Below are 24,049 nucleotides of genomic sequence, written 5' to 3'. Positions count from 1 at the left end.
GTGCCATGGATTTCGCTCTGGCTGCATTCCCCAGATGAACGATCACTCTCAACAATATTCAGAGCTGAATGCTTGTTGGACAGTGGATGCACTCAGGGGACAACTGCTGTACCTGCTTGTTCCTTTTTGACTGTCTGGTGATCACCCATTCTCTCCCTGCCTGCATAATCTTAAGTTTTGGGGTGACCACATCTATAAATGTGCTATCCATATAGCTTTCAGACTCACAGATGCAGTGCAACGACACCAGCTGCTGCTTAAGTTCCAAAACCTGGAGCTCAGGCTGCTGCAACTAATGCCATTTGTTGCACAAAAGATGATCCAGGACATGGGAAGCATCCTGGAGTTCCCACATCATACAGGATGTTGCACTCTCGAGGTTAGAGAAACCCTGCCATGTCTCTATGTATTAACTGATAACCTTGTTACTGAGAATAAATTTTGCTGCTGGGAATAAACCTTACCAATACTAATAAAGCTTTACCAATACTCGTAAAAATTACAAATATCAATAAATCTTATGAATACTGAGAAACCCTACCAAAACTTAGTACACCTTATTAGCGCTAATAAACCTTACTTAAGAATAAAAGATAAGGCTCACCAGCCAATCACTTGTTATTTGCTACTCATAATTAATATTTTTAACAGTTTTAAACTTCCAGTTGTTTAGACTCAGTCCCTAAGCAGCAATACTCGCCAGCCGATCACCACCTGATTTTCCTGTGATGTCACTGTTCACTTCTTTCAAACTCGAGGCATTCTTGCTCTTTTCTGCCTTTCTTCCCAAAAGTAAGTGGTGGAGGCTTCACTCCTTGGGTTGTATTTATCCACTCCCTAGCTGTGTATCTCCTGCAAGTGCAGCTCTCCCCTCAAAGTTAAAGAAGAAAGAATATCCAAATTATATTTTAGTAGATTTTTCATCAATGTTTCATATGCCATCAGAGCAAACAAAATAATCATTTTCTATATGAATAACACTAAGAAACATTTGAAGCAAGTAATTAACTCTTCAGTCTATACATTTTGAATTACATTTTGAAAGCAATGCTGAGCTACATGCATAATAGGTTTGAAGTTACTGGTGTAAGAAAATCAGTTTCCAGTTTGAGTGAAGGTTTTACTGATGAAGTTAAGAAAAAGTAAAATTTATAATTTCCCAGTTGTCAGTAAAGCTGTTGCCTCTTTTCCTCTGATTAGGAAATAGAAGTTGGATAGAAAGCTGAGTTCTGCCAGTCAGAATTGTCCACCACACGTGAAACCAGATGGAAATATCTATTAAAAACAAAAAAACTGCGGATGCTGGAAATCCAAAACAAAAACAGAATTACCTGGAAAAACTCAGCAGGTCTGGCAGCATCGGCGGAGAAGAAAAGAGTTGACGTTTCGAGTCCTCATGACCCTTCGACAGAACTTGAGTTCGAGTCCAGGAAAGAGCTGAAATATAAGCTGGTTTAAGGTGTGTGTGTGGGGGGCGGAGAGATAGAGAGACAGAGAGGTGGAGGGGGTTGGTGTGGTTGTAGCGACAAACAAGCAGTGATAGAAGCAGATCATCAAAAGATATTGTTGTTGACATCTTTTGATGATCTGCTTCTATCACTGCTTGTTTGTCGCTACAACCACACCAACCCCCTCCACCTCTCTGTCTCTCTATCTCTCCGCCCCCCACACACACACCTTAAACCAGCTTATATTTCAGCTCTTTCCTGGACTCGAACTCAAGTTCTGTCGAAGGGTCATGAGGACTCGAAACGTCAACTCTTTTCTTCTCCGCCGATGCTGCCAGACCTGCTGAGTTTTTCCAGGTAATTCTGTTTTTGTTTTGGAAATATCTATTGCTGTTTTCGAAGGCTGAATTTAGTCAAATCTGGTGCCAGTAAGGTCTTACTGATAATGCATACCTACTCTTAATAGATATTGAATTGCAAAGATTGTTTGTTGGTGTAGTTTAACCATTGCACCATTGTCTTATGTTAAATCGAGGACAATTGTTCCATTGGAAGGAAGGAATGAGATGTAACATCATTCAATAACAAAAAAGATGAAGCAAAAATAGAAAGATACCAGGGTAAAAGGCTTTGTAAACTAAAAATGAATAACCTTAGTTTGTCAGAAAGATAGCATCTGTGGAGGTGTAGTTGAGTGGGAAGGTGATCACAGTGACCTGTGAGTTGATTGTTATACAGATGGACATTATTCTAAACAATCCCATTTAAAAAAAAAGTACATAAATTGTCTAGAACATCATATAAACTTTTAATAAGAAACTGATTGAAGGTTACTTGGTGTATATTATGCGATTCAATTATTTGTCAACAGCAGAAGAATAACACTGCAGGATTGCCAAAAATGTCAAGTGCATTTAGCTGAAGGCACTTTGGGTGGAATTGTATCAACCACACAACGGCAGCTTTAAAAGCGGGAGGGTCAGGAATTCCTCAAAATTGTGCATTGGGTCATCTACCTGATGCATTCCCTGCTTCCAAGCATTTTAGCCAAAGGTAGGGTCAGACTGGCTACCCACCAGCAATGGCAGCTAGCCAATTAAGGTCAATTAAGTGGCCACTTAAGTGGCTGGGGCCTCAATTTTTTATGAGTTATATAAATAACTTGGATGAAGGGACCAAAGGAATGGTGGCTAAATTTGCTAACGACACAAAGGTAGGTAGGAAAGTAAGTTGTGAAGAGGATGTAAGGAGGCTACAAAGTGAAATAGATAGGTTAAATGAGTGAGCAAAAATCTGGAAAACAAAATATAATGTGGGCAAATGTGACATTGTTCATTTTGGCAGGAAGAATAAAAAAGAAGCTTATTATCTAAATGGTGAGAGATTGCAGAGCTCTGAGATTCAAAGGCATCTGGTGTCCAATGCATGAATCACAAAAGATTAGTATGCAGGTACAGCAGGTGATCAGGAAATCTAATAGAATGTTATCATTTATTGTGCAGGCAATTGATTACATAAGTAGGGAGGTTATGCTTCAATTATATAGGGCATTACTATAGATATTTTGGGGTTAGGACCTGGAAACGGTACAGTTCTGCCCATTGTAGGCAAGGGAACATTTTAAAATATACTGCTCCATATTAACTGTCAGAGATTCCACCCTTTAAACAAGTGGGTGGACTATGAAGCACAGAATGTCAGGAGACATTTTTAAGAAGCAGTGCAATGAGAGCAGGAGAGGGCATTTTGAGCATTTCAAAACACTTAACATCGTTACTAAAGCTTTCTAAGAAATATCCAAACAGTGGCCATAAAGGGCAAAAGGAGGTTCCTTGCCTGACCTCATGGCCTGTAATTATACATTCCGCACTGGTTGGACCCAGTATGGCAACTGCAAAATTGAAGTAAAAATTCATGTACCTATTTACAACAGATATCTGTCAGCAAGGATGTGACCTGAAACTGTGACTGATAGAATAAATTCCACAGGGTAAATGGGATAAAAAACAAAATATCCTGAATATGGTAATCAGAGAATAATCTAAAGACAGTTTAGTCTCTATCTGGTTTGGTGGGGCCCATTCCTTTAAAATATTTTAGCTGAACTCTCACGGATATTCTATTCATGGACATCAGAAATCTGACAGTTAGACAAACAGAGATGTTCTGAATGTGGCACAAAGCTTTACGTTTTGGTCCAAATCTTCCAATCAGACAAAAAAATACCTATATACCTTCCTCCCATTTTTCCGGGCAATCATCAGATGGAGGTTCCTTCCAAACTGAATGAAAGCAAGAAACCTCAGAGACATCAGTGAAGGGAATCTGTGCAGATGCGACACCCCCTTCTTATGGCATGAGCTGCTGTATTCTGGCAAATAAGAGTTCAAATGTCCCAAAGCTTCTTTGAGATGATACAAGGGGAGGTAAGGGGGTAGGATAAATAAAGTAATTGGATAAGAGGTAGGGTGGCAGCTGTGTAGTGTGGTGAGGTGGGGTCAAGTTGAGTTGGGGGGGGTCCGGTGGATGGTGAGATCGGGTCAGGTTGGGTTGGGGCTAGTCGGGGGTTTGGGGGGTAGTCGGGTGGTGGGGACTAGTCAGGTCGGTTGTGGGGGGAGTCAGGGGGTCAAGGAGTGGGGTCAGGGGTACGTTACAGGTCAAGGGAGGTCAGAGAGGTCAGTGTGTGTAATTGGGGGGTCAGGTGTAGTTATCCAGGTGTTAGACTAGGTTTAAATTGGTCTAAAATTGCCTGGGTAACTACCCAGGTAAATAATTTGGAACTCTCCAAAGCCTCTGACTTGAACTCAGAGTTGGAGAACTTTTTGGAGGGTCCTGGGGAGCTGAGGAATTGACCATCTGAAGTTTAAACTTCCTGGGCAATTCCCATGGAGCCACTGTTTTGGGGCTTCCGAGAGATCCCCTAGTGCATCTTGGGCAATACTATCCAGAGACTGGAAGATCTGGGTAAAAATATAATGGCTAAATTGTGACAGATTCTATTAAATTTATTTGTTAATGCAGTTGGGATTTGGGGGAGCACAGAATGTCCTGGGCATTTATACCTCCACTTCATTCATTCCTCATCACCATGTTTGGTGATGGGTCAGTGTTTATTTTTTGTAGCTGTTTCATGATTTAAAAAAGTACCAGTAAGCCTAGCATGGTGGGCTGGAATCTGATGCTCAACACTGTTGTGCTGTAGTGCTCTGATCCTCCATGGTCAGATATGTATCTGTTACCTCCAGCTGTCTAATGTATTTCTATATTTGAAAGACAGTCCATCACTGCAGTTATGTCCATTAAGCAGTTAGAGTTATACAAAGAAATTGCTCCTGATATTTATCGCTAGCTGGAATGGTTGAGCTATGAAACTAGATTCTTGCTATAGAGCATTGTGAGATTAAGATTGTGAAATCAGTGAAAAACCTAAATATAGAAACGTTGAACCATATTTGGAGATAAAACAGTCCCAGTTGGTAAGTAGTCACACTGATGGTAGTAATCGCTATCAATGATGAGACATTGTTCAGAAAATGAAATCCCAGAAAGCTCTCTATTTTTGCAAAGGTTATATTATTCTCGCCTTTATTCTCCATTATTTTTCTTCCATCTCCTTTTACCTCACCTAATGGATAGGGTCTATCAAGTATGAAAAATGGTCTATCAGGAAATCAGCAGTGCATCATTTTATTTGAAAGTAGATTCCAGAGGGAAAGATATTTCATTAACTATAAATCCAAGTTAGTGACCCAAGGAGGGACAGACATGTGAATGACTATATTGGATTTTAAAACTGATAACATCCTGTTATAGGTACAAGAATGATCAATTTAATGTGTCAATGCAAAGATGGCTTAAAAACCTACTGATTTATAAGATCAGTTATTACTTAATTATCTCATGAGTTAATCTCCTCATTATAGTAGTTTGGCAATGAAAGAATTTAACTACTGCAGCTGCCTATGTTTTGCCGCAGTGCTGTATCTAATAGTGCATGCCAATCATTAGATATGCCTTGTATGTTTTGTTTTTTATAAATTTTTATTTGTTTGGCAATTTGTTGAAAGTGTGAGCTACTCCTATCATAGAAAGGGAGATAGGACATCTGGAAGCAGAGTGAGCAAGCAACTGTGTACTTCTTAACCAATCAGATTAAAAGTTTGGGAAGTAAAGAGTACAATGAATGAGAAGGCGGTGTAAATTCGAATGTGTGAATTATATAGCCAAGCAGGCACAGAAAGAGAAATAAAAGACAAATACATTTCAGATTCAGAAAGAGAGAGAAGTAGAAGGAAAAGTTTTAAAAGTTTACATTTAAAAAGTTTCATTTTTTAAAGCTCCAACAGCAATTAAAACCTAGAGGAATCGTGCTACACACTTGTATTAGTTAATTTTCAGTGCCAGAGAGGTTGTTTGTAAGTAATTAACATTTACTGATAAAATGGCACTTAGACTTGAAATGGCGTACCTTCACTATCTGTGGCTCTTCCATATAAACCTTGCAAATACAGCAACTTCATGCTGTTCAATGCATTTTCATTGTGAAACAGTGAAGCTAACAGTCCACAACTTGGACAGCAACTTTTGGATATTCATGTTTAACCATCCATCAACTCTTCACCTAACTTTGCTTATACATAGATAATAGCAAGGGTTCTTAGTCTCATCATTATTTTGACAACAAATTCTGGTCCATCAAGGAAATTTTTGTGCTGTTAAAGAGGCAATGGGTTAGATTTGAGTTTTGCAGTTAATGGACTGAAAATCGTATGGATTCTATAAAGGGCTGATCAATTGCTCTACCAGCAGTGCAGATGAAAACCTACGCATGTGAAGCCAATGTTCCTAGAATCCCACTCTCCCCGGATAATGAAAAGGAGAAGCCTAGGGCTAGAAAAAAGTGGGAGGAAGGTGGATTGCAGCTTGAGAGTGCTGCAGCTGTGTGTCAGACCTCTAACCTCAGAGAGCCACAGTTCAAGACTACCTGCATGTTCCAGAAGAAAGCCCCACTTATTTCTTGTGGTTGTCTTTACCTTCCTGCTAAATGTCATCAGATCCATTGATCTACAGAACTTACTGTTCCAGACTCCTTGGAGACTTCTCTCCCCAACCCCCTAACACCTTTGCACCACAGAAAGCTGTAGAAATCCTACAGCAATAAAAAAAGGGTTAGGGACTTAGCACAATAAATCTCCACCCAACTTTCTGATTTTCTGCCTGAGAATGGAATCTGCTCAACACAATGATCATTAAAATCAGTCTCAGTAGTCCCACAGTAGGAGAACCAGTTCTTCTTAAGAAAATATACTTGTGCAGATTTTTCAACCCAATGTATATCATGTGAATCTAACCAATTAAGTTGACAGAAATCTACTTTTCTTATATATACCAAAGTTATATTATATACCATTTTTAAAAAGCGAAGGGCAGATTGCGGTGTGTAGTGGTAATATCACTGGACTAGTACCTAGAGGCCCAGACTAATGCTCAGGAGACATGGGTTCAAATCTCATCACAGCAGCTGGTGGAATGTAAATTCAAATACATTCAGAAAATCTGGAATATAAAGCTAGTCTCAGTAATGTTGACCTTGACAACTATCATTTATTGTTGTAAAAATCTATCCGATTCACTAATGACCTTTACGGAAGGAAATCTGACATCCTTACCTGATCTGGCCTATATGACTTCAGATCCACAGCAAAGTAATTGACCCTTAACTACTCAGAAATAAAAATCAGTTTTCAATGGGTCTATCCTTCAGTGGAAATTTGAAATGGTCCAGTTGAGCTACTCCCAGCTGGCCAGTTGAGCTGTTCCCAGTTGGCCACTTGAGCAATAGCAGGCCACTCAATTCAAGGGTAATTAGGGATGGGCAACAAATGCTGGCCCTGCCATTGACACGCACATCCCATTAAAAATAAAAAGGACCCTACACTCCTGTGTTCTTCATTCTGATTAGCGTTGCCAAGTTTTAATGAATCATTAATTATTCACAGTGAACGTTTTGCACCATTTAGTACCCAAACTTTTTTTTTGTGGCCACACGAAATGCTGACCTGATTTCTGTCAAGGCAGGTTCAGTTATTTTTTACTTCTTCCCAGATTGACTTTGAATATGTTTCTTTTTCCACATTTTTTGAAATTACTTTCCAATGTCATACATTTCCTGATTTATCAACTTTAAATGTATCCTTTTCATAGTCTTGCAAAACCCGGCCTGTAGTGGACAAATTCATGACAGCCAAAAAATTCTGTCCATACATAGTAGGATTTAGCATTCAGTTTGAGAGTGAGAAACTTGGGTTGGAAACAACTGTGCATTGTAATTACCCTTAAATAAGGGTAATTTTAAAGGAATGAGGGCAGAGTTGGCAGGAGTGGACTTGGAAAGGAGCTAAGCAGAAACGACAATTGATGGACAATGGCGGGCAGTTAATAGTTCATGGCTCACAACAAAGATACATCCCAGTGAGGAAAAGGGGTTCTAGGAAGGGGATAAACCACTCCTGTTTAACCAAGGAAGTTAAGGAAGTATCAAATTGAAAGAAAAAACATACAATGGCAAAGATTAATGGGAAGCCAGAGGATTAGGAAAGTTTTAAAAACCAACAAAAGATGACCAAAAAAGTAAAGAGGGAGAAAATAAATTTTGAGGGTAAACTAGCAAGTAATATAAAAATGGACGTAAGAGATTCTTTAAATATATAAATAGGAAGAGGGAGGCCAAAGTGAACATATGCCGCTTAGAGAATGAGGCTGGGAAAATATTAAAGGGGAACCAGGAAATGGCAGGGGAGTTGAATAAATACTTTGCATCAGTGTTCACGGTAGAAGACATTAATAGCATTCCAAAAATACTAAATAATTCAGGGGAAAAAGTTGGGGTGAGGAAATAAATGCAATAACTATCACTAGAGATAAAGTACTAGGGAGACCAATGGGGCTAAAGGCCAATAAGTCACCTGGACCTGATGAGTTGCATCCTAGGATGTTAAAGGACATGTACAGAGGTAGTGAATACACTGGTGGTAATCTTCCAGGAAACCTTAGATTCTGGGAAAGTTCTAGAGGATTGGAAAACTGGCAATGTAACACCCTTATTGAAAAAGGGGCGGAGACAAAAAATCGGCCAGTTAGCTTAACATTATTATTGGGAAAATGTTAGAGTCTATTAAAAAGGACGTAATAGCAAAGCATTCAGAAATGTGTAATATAATCAAGCAGAATAAGCATGGCTTCATAAAGAGGAAATCATGCCTGATAAATTTATTAGAATTCTTTGAGTAGGTCATGAGCAGGATAGATAAAGGGATACCAACAGATGTAATATATTTGGATTTCCAAAATGTGTTTGATTAGATACCGCACATAAGGCTACTTGATAAGATAAGAGCCCATAATGATGGGGTAGTAAATTAGCATGGATAGAGGATTGGCTAACTAACAGAAGACAGAGAGATGGGATAAGAGAGGTCATCTTCAGGATGGCAACTGTAACTAGTGGAGTACCACAGGGATCAGTGCTAGGGCCACAATTATTTACAATATATATTAATGACTTGGATGAGGGACGTGAATGTACTATTGCCATGTTTGCGGATGACACAAAAATAGGTGGGAAGATAAGTGGTATAGATGACACAAAGAGTCAACAGAGGGAGATAGGCAGATTAAGTGAATGGGAAAAATCTTGGCAGATAGAATATAATGTGGAAAAATGTGAAATTATGCACTTTGGCAGGAAGAATAGAAGAACTGGATAGCTGAATATTATTTAAATGGAGAAAGACTGCAGAAGGCTGCGGCACAGAGGGATTTGGGGGGTCCTCAAGTATGAATCCCAAAAAGCTAGCATACAGCATGACCAAGCTTCCTTGTGGATTTAATCTACCTGACACACATCATCTGCAAAATGCAGTTTGTTGTATGGCCCAACTTGAGTGACTGAACTTTGATGGACTTAAGAAAATAAGTTAATCGCTAATTCACTTTGATTTATTTAAACCACATCTTAAATCACATTACACTTTTAAAAAATCATTTTGTAGAAATATTTGGAATTATCCTAGTAGATATCATCTTTGTAGTTAACAAAATGTTCAACTCTTATTGACAATCCTGGTCAAACAGGTTTGAACTGATAGGCCAGAGTTTTTGGCTCGGCGAGTGGGAGCAGGGCCCGCTCGCTGAGATGTAAAATGACGCATGGTGACATTGGGCAGGCTTCCCCACATCCCTGCACGTCATTTAGATTTTCAGTTTGACGGGTGCATAGCTGAGTCGGCTATGCGCCCACCGAACTGTCAAAGGCCTATTAAGGCCAATTAGATGTCAATTAAAGTAATAAACTGAGCTGCCCGTCCAACCTTAGGGTCAGCAGGCAGGCGAAGAGCCCAGGCAGTCTTCGCGTTTTTCATGGAACCTCATCCATGGGCGGGATGAGGTTTCATGAAGGGTTTATAAATGAAATTATTTTTTTCATTAATTTTCCTTGACATGTCCCAGCTCATGTGGCACTGTCACATGAAGGGACATGGCTTAAAATATTTTCTTTTCTTTATTTAAATTTTTAAACCTTCAACTAATCTCCTTGAGGCACCTCCATGCATGTTACACTGGGTGGGCCTTAATTGGCCCGCCCACATAAAATTGTGGTGCGGATCTGATTGGGCGCACCAATCGGGTTTGCACCTGCTCCTGCCCACCCGCGCACAGCCCCCCCGACGGGGGGGAACATTCTCCCCATGAGGTTTAGTTGTATGTTTGTTTCTTTTGGCCTGATATTGAATTAATTATTTCTCTTTCTTTATCCTTACAAGTTCAACTCTGCCTGTAGATAGCTTCAAAATACTGTTATGACGTGGCAGGTGATGTGTGCCTGGTGGACCAAATCCACAAGGAAACTTGGCCATGCTGTCACAACAGTTTTGCAATTTGTATTTATTATGAGACGATGTGTGCACTGAATTCAGAAGTGATGAGTTCACTAAGACCTTCAGAGATTTTTAAAAATAAATTAAAATATTAATTAACAAAATAAAAGATTTTAAGCACATACATAAGATTATAATTACTTAATACTATAACAAATCCTAAAATTCCTAATTAACCTGATTCCTAATTACACACCCCCTTTAAGGCAACGGTTCAAAATAGATCTTAAATTTAAAAAGCAAACCAGCAAGTTACCAAAGTCCTTATTTGGCAGTGAAATTCCCAAAGGCTTTTCTCCACCTTTAGTTACTGGACACAACAGACTTATGCATAAATGGCTGGAAGCTTGTTGAAGGCTGTTTCACACACTCTAGTTAGACCTTACATGGCCCCCCAACATAGCCTTTCATTCCCCTTTATATATGCTTCGCTCTAGTTAATCTGTAAACTCCATATGTCTTTGGAAATGTACCTTTCCCATAATATAAAAACTTCCATGTTGCCAATATTGTCAGTAACTTTTAGGAAAAATAAATACTGGTTGACCTTGCTTATCTGGCTAGTTGTAAACATCCTAACATCCCTTTGAAAACCAGACAATACCTTCACTTATCTAAAAATACAAGTTTCCTTTACATCTTACATGCCAATCTCATCCATGTTTAGTTATTAGCATTTCAAGTACACTTCTACCCCTAACTTATTTTGATAATTTCAAGCTTGCAGCCTACTTGACACCAAATGTAATTAAATCACACAGACAGAACCATCTACACTCGCACCCATAGATGAACTTGACAATAAACCAGAATAATATTATGACAATGATTATACTTTCATAATGATGCATGTAGCTAAAGTCCTGAATTGTTAGAGTTCATGGACATTTTTTGATTAGTACATCATTTGGCATCTTATCCTATCTGATCCACAGTCGAGGAAAAAGATTAGGAACAATCTGTTTTAAGATCATGGAGCAAAATTTACTCTCACTGTCTGGTACTGAATCAGGGATTGCTAAACAATGGGCAAATTATCATACTCATTCACTACCTCTGCTGTTTTCAAACACTATTGATGATTGAGTAAAGATAAGAAAAAGTAGTAGGTAAAATAGTGTTATTCCAATAACAGATTGCAAAGTGGTTTATTTTTGTTATACACTACATTGCTGTGATATACTTGAGAACAAATTACCTTCTGATCACACGGAAAGCCTTAGTTGTTAGTGACGTCTAATATATCAATATAGGAAGATAATCTGACAAGTTTCAGCAAAATAATGATAGAGATATAATGAATGATAACTTGAGTGGCTCAGGCCAACAATTAATCATCAGTTCTTGTCCCACTTTATTAGCCGACCTGAAATGTCAAGGACAAATCAGCTCTGTGTGAAACAAATGATGTCAGTGTCTCTTACACCTTGAGAAGTGGTATCATTCCACAGAATGCAGCAGGCATAATTTTGTTTAACTTTAGCATCTCTGCAATATACTGGCCTAAAATTCATTCAATAAGCCTAAGGCTCAACCAATATTGAGCCCCAAGCTTCATTAACATCAGACGAGGGAGCTGCAGACACTTCTTGGCATCCCTAAGACCTTTGAAATTTCTGTCTGCAGGAGTAATTTGCAGGAAAGTCTTAAACTGGGTTTACATTCAGAAGAGGTTAGGGTGGCGGGAGGGGGGGGGTGGGGGGGCGTGATTGGGATATTGGATTGGATGAGAGGACAGGGATAGTAAGCATTTAGGACACTGGAATGAGGTACAATCAGTGAGGGGTTCAATAAAAGCTGGGAATATCTCAAGAAGCCCTGCTCCTCACAGGTCCATATTCAGATGTGTTTATTTAAAATCTACCCTTTGGGTGGCAGCCTCCAGTGATCCGTTTAAGGACCCCTTGTTAGGCTATGTGTAGACCAGGCTTTCTAGCACTGGCTGCTTTCTGGGCAGCCGAATTTTGGATAAAAAGACATTAAGCTCATTATATACATATTCAAAGTAGGTGCTTCCTATTTCAGTGTGCACCTGGAATGCCTATTTTGTCTAATCAGTATGGCAGGTTGGAGCTATTTTAACTCATAATGAGCACATATTTCCTGTGGATGACTGGTTAAGATGATGGATTTAAAATTGTTTGCGGTCTCCCCATGCAGTTTCAAATCTTGTCAATTATGCTGCTCACTGTTCTTTCTGTTAGATGCCTCTAGAATTAATTTAAAAAAAAAATATTGGAAACTTAGGTGTCCATTTCAAATTTGTAGGCCTTTGTGTTTCATTTTTCAGAAGACACATTCAGGGAATGGGCATTGTCAAAAGCATTAAGCTGCTCAAAAATTTGTGATGATAATGCAGGTTTTAGTTTGGATGGCCTGGACTTTCATTGACTACGGTGTAAGAGTCGTTCCACATTTTTCCAAGAAAATTCATGCATAACTGGATTACAACAATTTGATGCTGAAACATTGGGTGGAATCATCCCAGAATTGCACTAAGTGCGGTAGCAGGCAGGCAAAACGAGGTTTTACCCACTGGTCTCAATGGCAGGTTTACACACCGTATCGTCCCAAACCCACCGCACTAGTTACGCATTCCAGGGAAACACGATGTTTCGATGGTGGGTGGGCTCTCATTCGCCCGCCACATCATCACCTTGTCGCTTCATCACGCCGGGCGCCATATTTAAAGTCCAGCCACACACACACGTCTCAGTATTTCCAGACCACCACTACTGCAGGGAATATGTCCATGAAAGACAAAAACACTGCAGCCCCCAGATTTAGTGGCACATCACTGGAATGCATTTTGGGCATCATGGAGGCCTATTACGATATCCTTTACCCTTGCTCTGGCCACAAGATAGGCAGCGATGTGACCAACCAGGCATGGAAAGTGGTGGCAGTGGTGATCAGTGCCAATGCTGCACAAAAGAGGTTGGCCATCCAATGCAGATAGAGGATGAATAATCTCATCTGTGCAGCCAGAGTATGGCAGCCATCTCATCACTCTAAACTCACACAATCAAGCCCATCACACATTCACTGGCATCTCATTCACTGTCAGCTCAGGGGATGTCACCACCCATTCTCACACATATACCCTCACATGTCCATCTGGCCGCATCTCCTCTGGAGCCTGCCTCCTCAGCCCTTACCATCTTGAGGCCACTTGCACAGATCAAAATGTGCCCCCACAAACACCCTGGGTTACCCTCCTTGTCCTGCAGCCTCTTCCCTTGCCTGAGGCCACTTCTCCCCATTTGCCAAGCAAGACCTTGCCCTACAGCCATTGAAAAGCCACCCACTTAAGGCTGATCTGATAGGTAGAGACCTGCCGTGACCCTCCCCCCCCCAAAAAAAAAAGCGATGTGGTGCTGTCTGTGAAGCCTGGCCCTGATGACTGTGAGTACTGATCGAAGCAAGGTAGGCAAACAAACCTTGAAGTCCCAAGTGAAGTGCAGCCATCCATGTGCACACCGCTTTTGTGCTGTCATGAAACATGTCGGCGTGTTTCTCACCAACATGGGCAGACAATCCAGCGGGGGCAGGGGACAATTCTGGTCGACTGGCCTAATAATGATACGCAGATGAATTACTATGAGGTTCCCAATGTCCGAAGGTGGGCCGAGCGGATGATCACACATTGCTTTCACACCGCTGTGAAACCGATTGTGGCATATTGTTTGTTCAAGCCACCGATCAAGCCTGATGCGGCAGGCACTGAAAATCCCAGCCATTCCTGCGTGCAAATTTTATCAATCATCTGTGTAGCTCCTGAGTTTTATCTGCCAAAACTCCACTTGGTTTATTAACATAGCTCTGCTCCATGCAAATAACAGAGAGCATTAGTTTCCTGAAATTGATGCCAGTTCTGAACAGCTGTCTTTTGATGCATAAAATTTTAGGCGCAGTAGAACCTGGAGCCATTATTTTTGACATTTTGCAGCAATTGTTTTCTTTTATTTTTCTTTATTGAAACTTGCTCTCTATTTACCATTTCTTTGAATGCTGTTAATAGCATGAGAATCTGTTGCGGTAATAGGGGAAAAACTTCCACAGTTGCATTTTCTTAAACATGCTTTTTGTAATTTATCTAAATATCAGTTTGATGGTATGAAACTTTATCTTATTCATGTTATAAACTTTAGTGAGGGACTTAAAGAAGGATGATGGTGTATGTCCCAAGCTATCCTGAGGCTCCAATTCTTTATGCTGATTACAACTTGCTTAATGCAATTTTTATATTTTGACATATTCTAATGCGATCCTCAAGAAATTTGGGGATCAGCAAATTTAACTTAGAACCCCACGATAATTTCTGCATGAGTACGGCAAACGTACGACCTGGAAATTTGAGGCTAACCTGTCTTAATTCTGTGCCATACTCCATAATACTGTATGAATGCATTTTCTTTGATCAGTGCTCATATTTGTTCATATTTTTCATATTTGGCGTTTGTTAATTTCATTAATGTAATTTAGCCTGCCACATTTTTAAATAGAAATTTTAAACATCCACTGGGTGTAGGATAGCCCATAGCTACTTTTGAAATCAATTTATTTCTTCTGCAGCTTGTAATACATAGACATAAGCATTTAATGTTATCAGTTTCAAGGTTTAATTAAAACTTACCCAGTATCTCATAATAGTCCCATTTTTAAATGATGGGATATACATTAATACATAAATTCATCATAGATTTAGTCACTGGAAACAATTCATTTTAAGGCACAACCATTATAGATTGGTTTTCTCAAAGACATAGTTTTAATGGTTTTGCTTAGATAATAATAGTTGTGCAAATTCATTTATGACCATTATAGCAGCTATTAAATATTTCATATTTATTCAAATGCTGTTTTGAAAAAAAGCATGAGGGATGATTTTGAGGGTCCTGGCTCCACGAAACCATTTGTACAATTTCATCTTGTCTTTTCTTTTCACAGAGCTTCTTCAACTAGTTTTGTCAGACGGTTGAAACTTATTCTGAGTTCAGGACAAAAAAAAGGACTATTTAAGGTTTCTTGTTTAGATTGATTTCACTGCTGGGCATCTCCTGTCATTTATGCAGTTTCTCCAATTTCTATTGTTGCAATGTTTATTAATAATTACATGGAAGCATTAACAAAAATGGAACTATCTATGTAATAACAAGTCACTGTGTAAATTCCTTTTTCCTCATGTCACTTCTAGTCGTTTCATAAATCTATGCCTCTCGGTTACCAATCCTTCTGCTACTGCAAACAGTTACTCCTTTTTCACTCTATCAAAACTATTCATGAGTTTCAACACATCTATCAAACCTTCCGTGCTCTTAAGAGAACAATCCCAGCTTCTCCAGGCTGTATTTTTAAAATTTTCTGCCTCACTTCCACTTTGTTCTCAGCAACCATACAGTCCTAAAGGAGATTCTCATAAGCTTGATTAGACATTATACAGCTTTCCAGAATCAACATAAAGTTCTACAATTTTAGATCATAATTGAGATCCCCATTATTTCGATAGCAGCTGGATTGGTTTTGATTTTGCTATTCCCATTTATACCTCCTTCCTTGCTTGTTTATTTGTCCCAATAACATCTGCTTTTGCCTTCCATCGTTATTCGTTTTGTCATCTAATCTCTCTTGCTTACACAGACCTTCCTTTTGCTCCTTCCCCCCTCCCCTTTCCCTGCCTTGAACTCACTTAAAAACTGTTACATCGCTAACATATTCCAGTTCTGGGGAAAGGTCCCAGTCTTTGAATTGGCTCAGCCTCTGTTTTGCCCTTCACAGATGCTGTGATGTTGCCTGACCTGTTGAATATTCCCAGCATTTTCTGTTTCAACTGCAGCTTTTCTAGTCCCTTCACATAACTGTAGTCCTATAGACCTGGTACCTTCTGATTCACACAGGCACTTGTTTGCATTGTTACAGTATCCACTGCCAGCTTGGCCACCTTGGTTATCATTTTTTAGGCATGTCCCAAAGGACTAAATTCTTTGCTCTTTTGTATCACATCCATAGCTGGCACTTTTACCAAGTCTAAAATCAGATGTGGGACTGGGATTACCAGCTTTGGAAGTAAACAGAGGAATATGATCCCTCATATTTTCTGGTGTGTTATAAGGCACTTAATTATAAAGTATGACTGTGGACACATTTCATTCATTGCATCCTTACATGTGCAACTTTCAGTTCATCTAAACCTCTGTCCTTCTGAATGCTGCCCTGTATCTATGAACAGAAGTTGAAAGTGTTGGGATAAAATCCAGAAATCACCAGACTGATCTGAGGAACAGATCAATGAGTTTACATTGTGTAGAGCTGTACTCTGTGCAGACCTCTTCAATTAATAGAAAATATTGAGGTGACTCTGTAGCAGCTCTTGTGTTCTAAACACAAAAGAGGAAGTTACTCTGCGACCTTTTCATGAACCATCTCTATCATTAATTTCCTTCATTTTCACATTCATAAGTGAACCTGGCCATTTTAGCAACATTTGAGATGGCTTCCTCCCTACATCATCATAAGAATCCTGAAGGACTCCTGAAAGTTTCATGCACTTCTATCGATTAATAAAAAGCTTGAATGTTTGTAAATGTATTGATTTTTGAGAAGAAAAACACATTTTTAGAATGAGAAGGAATGTTTTTCTTTCTTTCTTTCTTCACAGCCAGAGATGCAAAGTGAGATTCAAAGTGCATTGTTCAGTCACTGCAATGGTTTCTGACCCATGTCTTAGCTCAATGGCATTTACACTAAAATAAATGTCATTTGGTATGAGAAATCTGGATAGTAGCATTTGATGCTCCTTTAAAATTTGGGTTTTGGCTTGTATATAGACCTTTTATGAAGACTTCACTTAGAAACTTTAGAATCAGTCTGGATAGTGGATTAATGAAAGATAGCTGATTGACATTTTGTAAACTTACAGGGACAAAAAGGACAAAACTAATCATACTGCAACCTTATCATGGCCAAATATCATTAAAAACCACTGTGCTTTTGTTGTGTGTATATTTGATTTGTATCAACAACTATATTACTTCATTGCACCTGAATATTGTAACCTGTCATGAATTATTTACCAATAAGACATGTGTTTGCTCATTTATGCCTAGTTATCCATATGAAGAACAACACTCAACTCAACCCTATTTTCTGTTGCCTTGTTTGTCTTTCTTATTCCTGATATGACTTGCATTTTAAAATTTGCTTGTGGTTGTTATATTCCTAAGAAAGTTGTTATGATAGGGCAGATGGCATTTGCCAGGCTGACTAAATCCACAAGGGAAACTTGGCCATGCTATCACAACAGTTTTGCAATTTGTATTTATTACGAGAATGTTTGTGCACTGATTTCAGAACGAATGAGTCTGCTAACACCTTTAGAGCTTTAAAAAATTGAATTAAAACATTTATTAACAAAAGAAAAGAATAAAACACATACACAAGATTACAGTTACACAGTTACTTAATATTATAACAATTTCCAAAACTCCTGCTTATCCAAACTCCCAACTACACCCTTTTAAGAGAACAGTCCAAAATAGATTTTAAATTTATAGAGACAACTCGGTAAGGTTACCACAAGCACCTATTCGACAGTGGAATTCCAAAGGCTTTTAACACATCTTTGGTTACTGTAACAGCAGACTTCTGCAAAATGGCTAGAGGTTTTTCCCCAAATCTGTTTCACATGCTGTACCTTTCAGATCTCACACAGCCACACCTACATAGCGCTCCATCCTTCTTTAAATATATTTCTCCTTCTTTGATTTGTAAATCCCATTGTTCTCCCATGCCTTTGGAATTTACTTTTCCCATAATATATTTATGTTGTCATTATGGTCAGCACTTTTGGGAAAAATCAATGTAATAACCTTGCCCTATTTATCTTGCCAGTCGTATAAACCATATCATGTCTCTCTGAAAATCCAACAACTTTTCCCCTTATCTAAAAATGCAAATTCCCTTTTAATTATCTTGCCTATTAGTAATTAAAATTTATTTTTTCCACTTCTTTTGAGAATTTAAACCTTGCAACCTATCTGGCTCTAACCAGCCACACACACACTCACACACACACATGCACGTCTACTTTACAACATCCCACAACAATATTATAAAATATATGATAGTTTTGTGACAGAATGAAAGGGTTAATATTTTACCATTGCAGTCATTGGTGGTGGCAAGATTAAGATGAGAAATCCTGTGAAATGGAATGGACAATGGTCCCTCTTGATCCCTTATGAAAATGCATCAGGTCCATATATTCATTGGGCTCTATGTACATTCAATTAATTGTCTTTTGAGTTGGAGTCTAATTAAAAATACATCCAGTAGGCCACTGATGAGGCCTATTCCACTTTCTGAGGACTGTCTAACAATCCTATCCATGATCATCATTGGCTGTCCCTCAGTTTGAGGATGACATTTACTCACAGTCATAAGTTTCTGCCATGGGGGCTCATGTGACTGAACAGTTTGATTCTCAACCCACAGATATTTGGACATGGGCAAGATGTCCCACACGGTAGTGGGATCCAGAGTGCAGGATTTTTCTTTCTATAGACCCTGGTAGGAGTCTTCACCTGACTTTGTTTAACCTGGGAACTTAGGATGCCATCATTTAGGGTGCCACACAATCTTGATGGGTTGGTGGTCAGAACTTGGTGATGTGTTGAACACAATGACCAGGACTACCTTGCCACTGCAGCCTTTTTCTGTCTTTGCAGCTGGTGGGAAACAAAGTCTTCCTTCACCAGTTCTGCCATTCAGGATCTTTTGGATCCCATTTTGTATGGCACCTTTCCCTAACCTTGCTGCCATTGGTGGCTAGAGCTCCCAACAACATTGTACAAGGGATTGGCAGAGCACACAAGCCTCTCCACTACATCAAACTGGCTCATTGATAGCACCTTGCCTCTGAATCAGAAGATTGTAGGTTCAAGCCCCACTTTATGATTTTCACCCAGCACTAAGATGCTATAGTAACTCAATGGGTGAGCAGAATATTAGTGGAAAGGGAGGGAGAGAGTGGGTGAGGCCAGAAATGGCTAAAGAGCCAAGCAAAGCCGAGGATATGGAGGTCCAACCGATCTTAATAGCAGGTCTTGGGGAAGTGTTTTTAGCCTTGTTTGCAGCCTAGTAGCTGAGCTATTGGGCAGCATGATTGTTGGGCAAGAGAAAATAACAATAGCAGGAAGCCACAGTCGGGGATATTGTGGCAATAGTCCCTGGAAATCAGAAGGTCAAAGAGGTCTATGATGAGGGGGGAAAAGGCCCATGATCTGGAGGGGTGGGGGTGGGGGAGAAGCCCCCATTTGGGAGAGGAGAGAAGCCCGTGATCGGGTGGGTCAGATAACCCAGAGACGGGGATGCTGGAGAGACCTGCGATATAAAAGGCTTGGGACTGGTCTGCAATTAGGACTGCTTCCTTAAGAGACTAGGAAAAGCACTCTTGCTCCCTGGCCAACCAAGGGTGGGGTTAGCTTATACCTCCAGTCACTACCACGTTTCCCTCACCTAAAGGAATCCTATCCAGTAACAATTACTGTTAAATTAGGATCCCAATTGCACTGTGGGAACTTTCTACAAATATGTTAAGTAAGCATCCCCTCTCTCTCCATGGTGGGATGCTCAGAAATTCAACACCTGCTGACGTAAAAAAAAGTGATAGCTGCATATTTTCCACTTTGCCATTCGATCCTCTGCATCTGATTGTTAATATTGATGCCCATGCATCTGTAAACTTCTGAAATCAAAGGTCAGAATTTTATCAAGGACCCTCTTGCTCTGACACTAAATTCATTGGGATTTTGGGTATAACCTCATTTCTACACTGCTAATCATATTGTGACACCCGAGTGGAGTCAACTTTGAGGAAATACCAGGCTGAGGCAGTTCTTAATATTAAATTCAATGGCCAGAACATTTATATGGATCATTTCAGAAAGCTTTTTAAAAAGATTATTCTCAGGATGTGTGTGTCACTAATTATTCTCAATCTCTAGATGCACTTGAGGAGTGAGTGGTGAACTGCCTTCTTGAACCACTGCAGTCTGTGTGGTGATGGTGCTCCCACAGTGCTGTTCAGGATGGGGTTCCAGAAATTCTACCCTCATGACAGTGAATTGGCCACCCTTTTCCAAACCAGGATAGGGAGTGGCTTGATTTTAATGCAAACTAGGAAAATATTTGTCTTGTAGCTGGTCTCTAAATTAGTCTCCAGGAAGTAGTGGATCTCAGTTTGAATTGAGCTATGTCTCCTTCAGTCAGTAAATATTCTTTTGTTTTGTTGCTGTTTGCCAGCCTGTTACATAGGCCAGAATTTTTCTGTTGGCGAGCTGGGGGTGGGTCCCACTTGCCGACACGAAAATGACGCGGGATGACGTTGGGGGAATCCCCTGATGTCATCCCACCCCATTTTAATATTCAGGAAGGCGGGCGGACAGCGAAATGAGCTGTCCGCCCACCAACCTGTCAATGGCCAATTGAGGCCATTGACAGGATAATTAAGCCAATTAAAGGCCTTGTCCATCCAACCTTAAGGCTGGTGGGCAAGCCAGGAGCCCCAGCGGGCTTCTGATAATACAGGAAAGCTCTTCCACAGGCGGGATGAGGTTTCATGTCTGTTTTAAAAAGCTTTAATAAACTTTATGTGATATTTATTAATATATCCCATCTCGTGTGACATTGTTACATGAGGGAGACATGTTAATAATTTTTTTATTTTTCTATTTTTTAAGTTTATAAAACTTTCAGCGCTCTCCCTGAGACACGCTTACTGTGACAGTTGGGGAATTCCTCCCCCCACACACAGGAAGCGCATAACACTTCCCGTTGGGTAATGTTTAATTCTGGGAAGATTATTGTTGTGAAGGTAAGGTAATTAAAATGCTAGGGTTTAGAGATTGCCAAAACACCCGAAAGAAAATAGCAGTTCAGAAGGTTACCCCTGTTTGTTTTAAAGAGTTAGAATTGAAGAGATTGATATTATGACTCATGGTGGTCATTGACACTTGGGTGGAACCTACCTTGGTCACATTTACCATTTAATGTGTGGAATGATGTGTTTGACCATTGTTGCCTGTTAATTCGTATTTACCTTCTGTTAATTCTGAATGTGAGTATGATAGATACGGTAGATTACTTTTGGCCTTAATTAACTTAATTGGCCTGCCCACTCAAAATGGCGGTGGAGCCCGTTTCTGCAGCGGCGATTTGCTGCCCGCCCACCGTCGAGCCAGTGGGGCCCACCCGCCCATCAAGGGCAAAATTCTGCCCATAGAATCATGGAGTAACATGTGATGATTTTTGGGTTCATGGTAATATTTGAGAGGTAATGTTTAGTTCTGGGAAGATTATTGTTGTGAAGGTAAGGTAATTAAAACGCTAGGGTTTAGAGATTGCCAAAACACCCGAAAGAAAATTACAGTGCAGAAGGTTACCCCTGTTTGTTTTAAAGAGTTAGAATTGAAGAGATTGAGCCATAAAATGCCAGATAGGCTTAATTTGCTGGAGAACTGGATATGTGATGTCTACACTGTTTAAAAAGAAGTGCAGTCCTGAGAGGTATTTTGTTTTGTGAGTTAAAATTAGTTTAAAAGCATTTATTGAACCCTGAAAAGCATATCATGGAGATATGCAGAGCTTAAGAAGGTACTCTGGTTGCAATTTATTTCAGTGTTTAGCAGCAGGAGAAGAGGCTGTTTTTGGAAGGGTGCTGCTGTTAGCAGGCTCCAGGCAGTTAGGACTCAGAAGTCCTGGGAGCTAAGAAGGTGGTGGAAGGTCACTGATTCCATGCCAGGCAATTAAGGCTCAGAGAAACTTTGGGAGTAATTTATAATTTGGTGCAGCCATGAAAATGGAGTTTGGATAAACCTAGGGGCAGTGCCAGCTAACATTTTAGAAAAGAGTTGAAAATATGCTAGAAATTAGAGGCTGGAGTGCAGCTTTGTGAATCCTGTGGAACACAATCTCAGGAGAAGAGATTGAACTATTGGGAGGAGAGCAGCCATTGAGGCAATCTGAGTCAGAGTGGTTTTTGTGAGAATTGAGAGGCTAAATCTTTGAAAGTGAAGAGTTGAAATCCCTCATGAGGGAGACAAAATTTTAACAACATATTATGACTCATAGTGGTCACTGACATCTGTTTGGGACCTAACGTGGTCATATTTGCCATTTAATGTGTGGAATGATGTGTTTGACCATTGTTGCCTGTTAATCCGTATTTAACTTCTGTTAATTCTGAATGTGAGCGTATGCTAGATATAGTAGATTACTTTTCTGACTTTGTGTGTTAACATTTATTTTGTTGGGTTAAAATTGTGGAATCTTGTGGCTTTATTCTCCTAGTGGGCAACTCGAATTTCCAACATTATCTACCTTAAACAAAAAGTTACTGGTTCCTACCTGGGTCGTAACAAATAATGGCCTAGATCTTCCGTTATCCAGAGGTACCTAGGGGTCCTCCAGAGAATGTGCTGGAGGACCTCTCAGAAGTCACAACACAAGGACAGCATGGAAATTTCCCAGGAAATTCCACCTTCCATTGGGCAATTACCCTGCACCTGGAACTCTGTGACACTGCAATTAAAAATCGAAGACTTTAGATAGCTCCAACTCACTCAGCAGAATAATTACCCAAGAAAAGTTAGAAGGACTAAAACCAGTTTTAACTCCTGGGTAACCAATGACTCCCCACTGAGTCCCCACTGGACCCCTGACTCATCCCACACCCCGCCCCCCCCCCCCCCCCCCCCCCCTCCGATACCCTCTTGACCCTGGATCACATCCCAGCCCACAACCCCTGACTTGATCCCCTACCAACTACCCCCCACTGATCCCTCTAATTACACGCCCCCACCCCAACCCCTGACTACCCCACCACCTTCTTAACCCCCACAGGACCCCCGACTTGGCCTCCTACTTCCCAACTATCTCATAAGCCCTAAGACTACCACCCATCCCCCAACTAAACCTGACCCCAGAGTATTCCCACCTTCTGACTATCCCTCTGCCCACGATTATCCTGCACATCCTGTCATGTTATTAGAATGATAAATACCTTGGGGTTATTTAATGTACAAGATACCGATCGCTCTTAAGGGATTTCATAAACCTGTTGTGGGTTCATTTATTAAGACTAGGCATATGAGAATGGTTGTACATACATATATAACTTACAGGCATCAGAGCTGTGTGTGTGTTCTCCTCAAAGCAAAAGTGAAACTAAGTTTGGATCACATGACACATTTCCCTTCTAGTGATGTCATGCTAATATCCCTTAAGGGCATCTTACAACATCCCATTTTCTTTTTAAATACACTTCCCTCATCCCCATTCCCAAAGAAGTATTTACAATACACATTTCTGTTTAGTTACATTACATAAGTATATGCAGTTGATGAATCTGAGTCTCTAAAGCTTAAGGTTAATCTGCTGGTACATTCAGATTTTGTGATGGTAACCTTGTCTGGAGGTTTCTTTATTGTTCAATGGTCTGTGTTCCTGGTTGCATTTGGGATCTTGTCTAAATGCAAAAGGACTGTACAGAAGTTGAGGAGCTGGAATGGATCTGGTTTACCCTTGGTTATGCCTTACCATTGCGCCTTTGTGTGCAATAACTTCATAGGACTTTGGTCCTGACCAAATCCTTGTATATGGCAATCA

General features: G+C 40.0%; 1 long non-coding RNA gene across 1 annotated transcript; it reads right to left on the bottom strand.

Moving 5' to 3' along the window:
• Window positions 1–15,171: 15,171 nt before the first annotated feature.
• On the bottom strand, window positions 15,172–23,591 carry LOC121281838. The gene is made up of 3 exons (XR_005943958.1): window positions 23,564–23,591; window positions 22,790–22,963; window positions 15,172–15,374 (listed from the first exon to the last, which is right to left on the bottom strand). It is a non-coding gene; the product is annotated as an uncharacterized LOC121281838 (long non-coding RNA).
• Between the last annotated feature and the right edge of the window lie 458 nt (window positions 23,592–24,049).

The sequence above is a fragment of the Carcharodon carcharias genome, chromosome 9, assembly GCF_017639515.1.
Source record: "Carcharodon carcharias isolate sCarCar2 chromosome 9, sCarCar2.pri, whole genome shotgun sequence".
Classification (NCBI taxonomy): domain Eukaryota; kingdom Metazoa; phylum Chordata; class Chondrichthyes; order Lamniformes; family Lamnidae; genus Carcharodon; species Carcharodon carcharias.
This window is presented reverse-complemented; position numbering and strand designations above follow the sequence as displayed.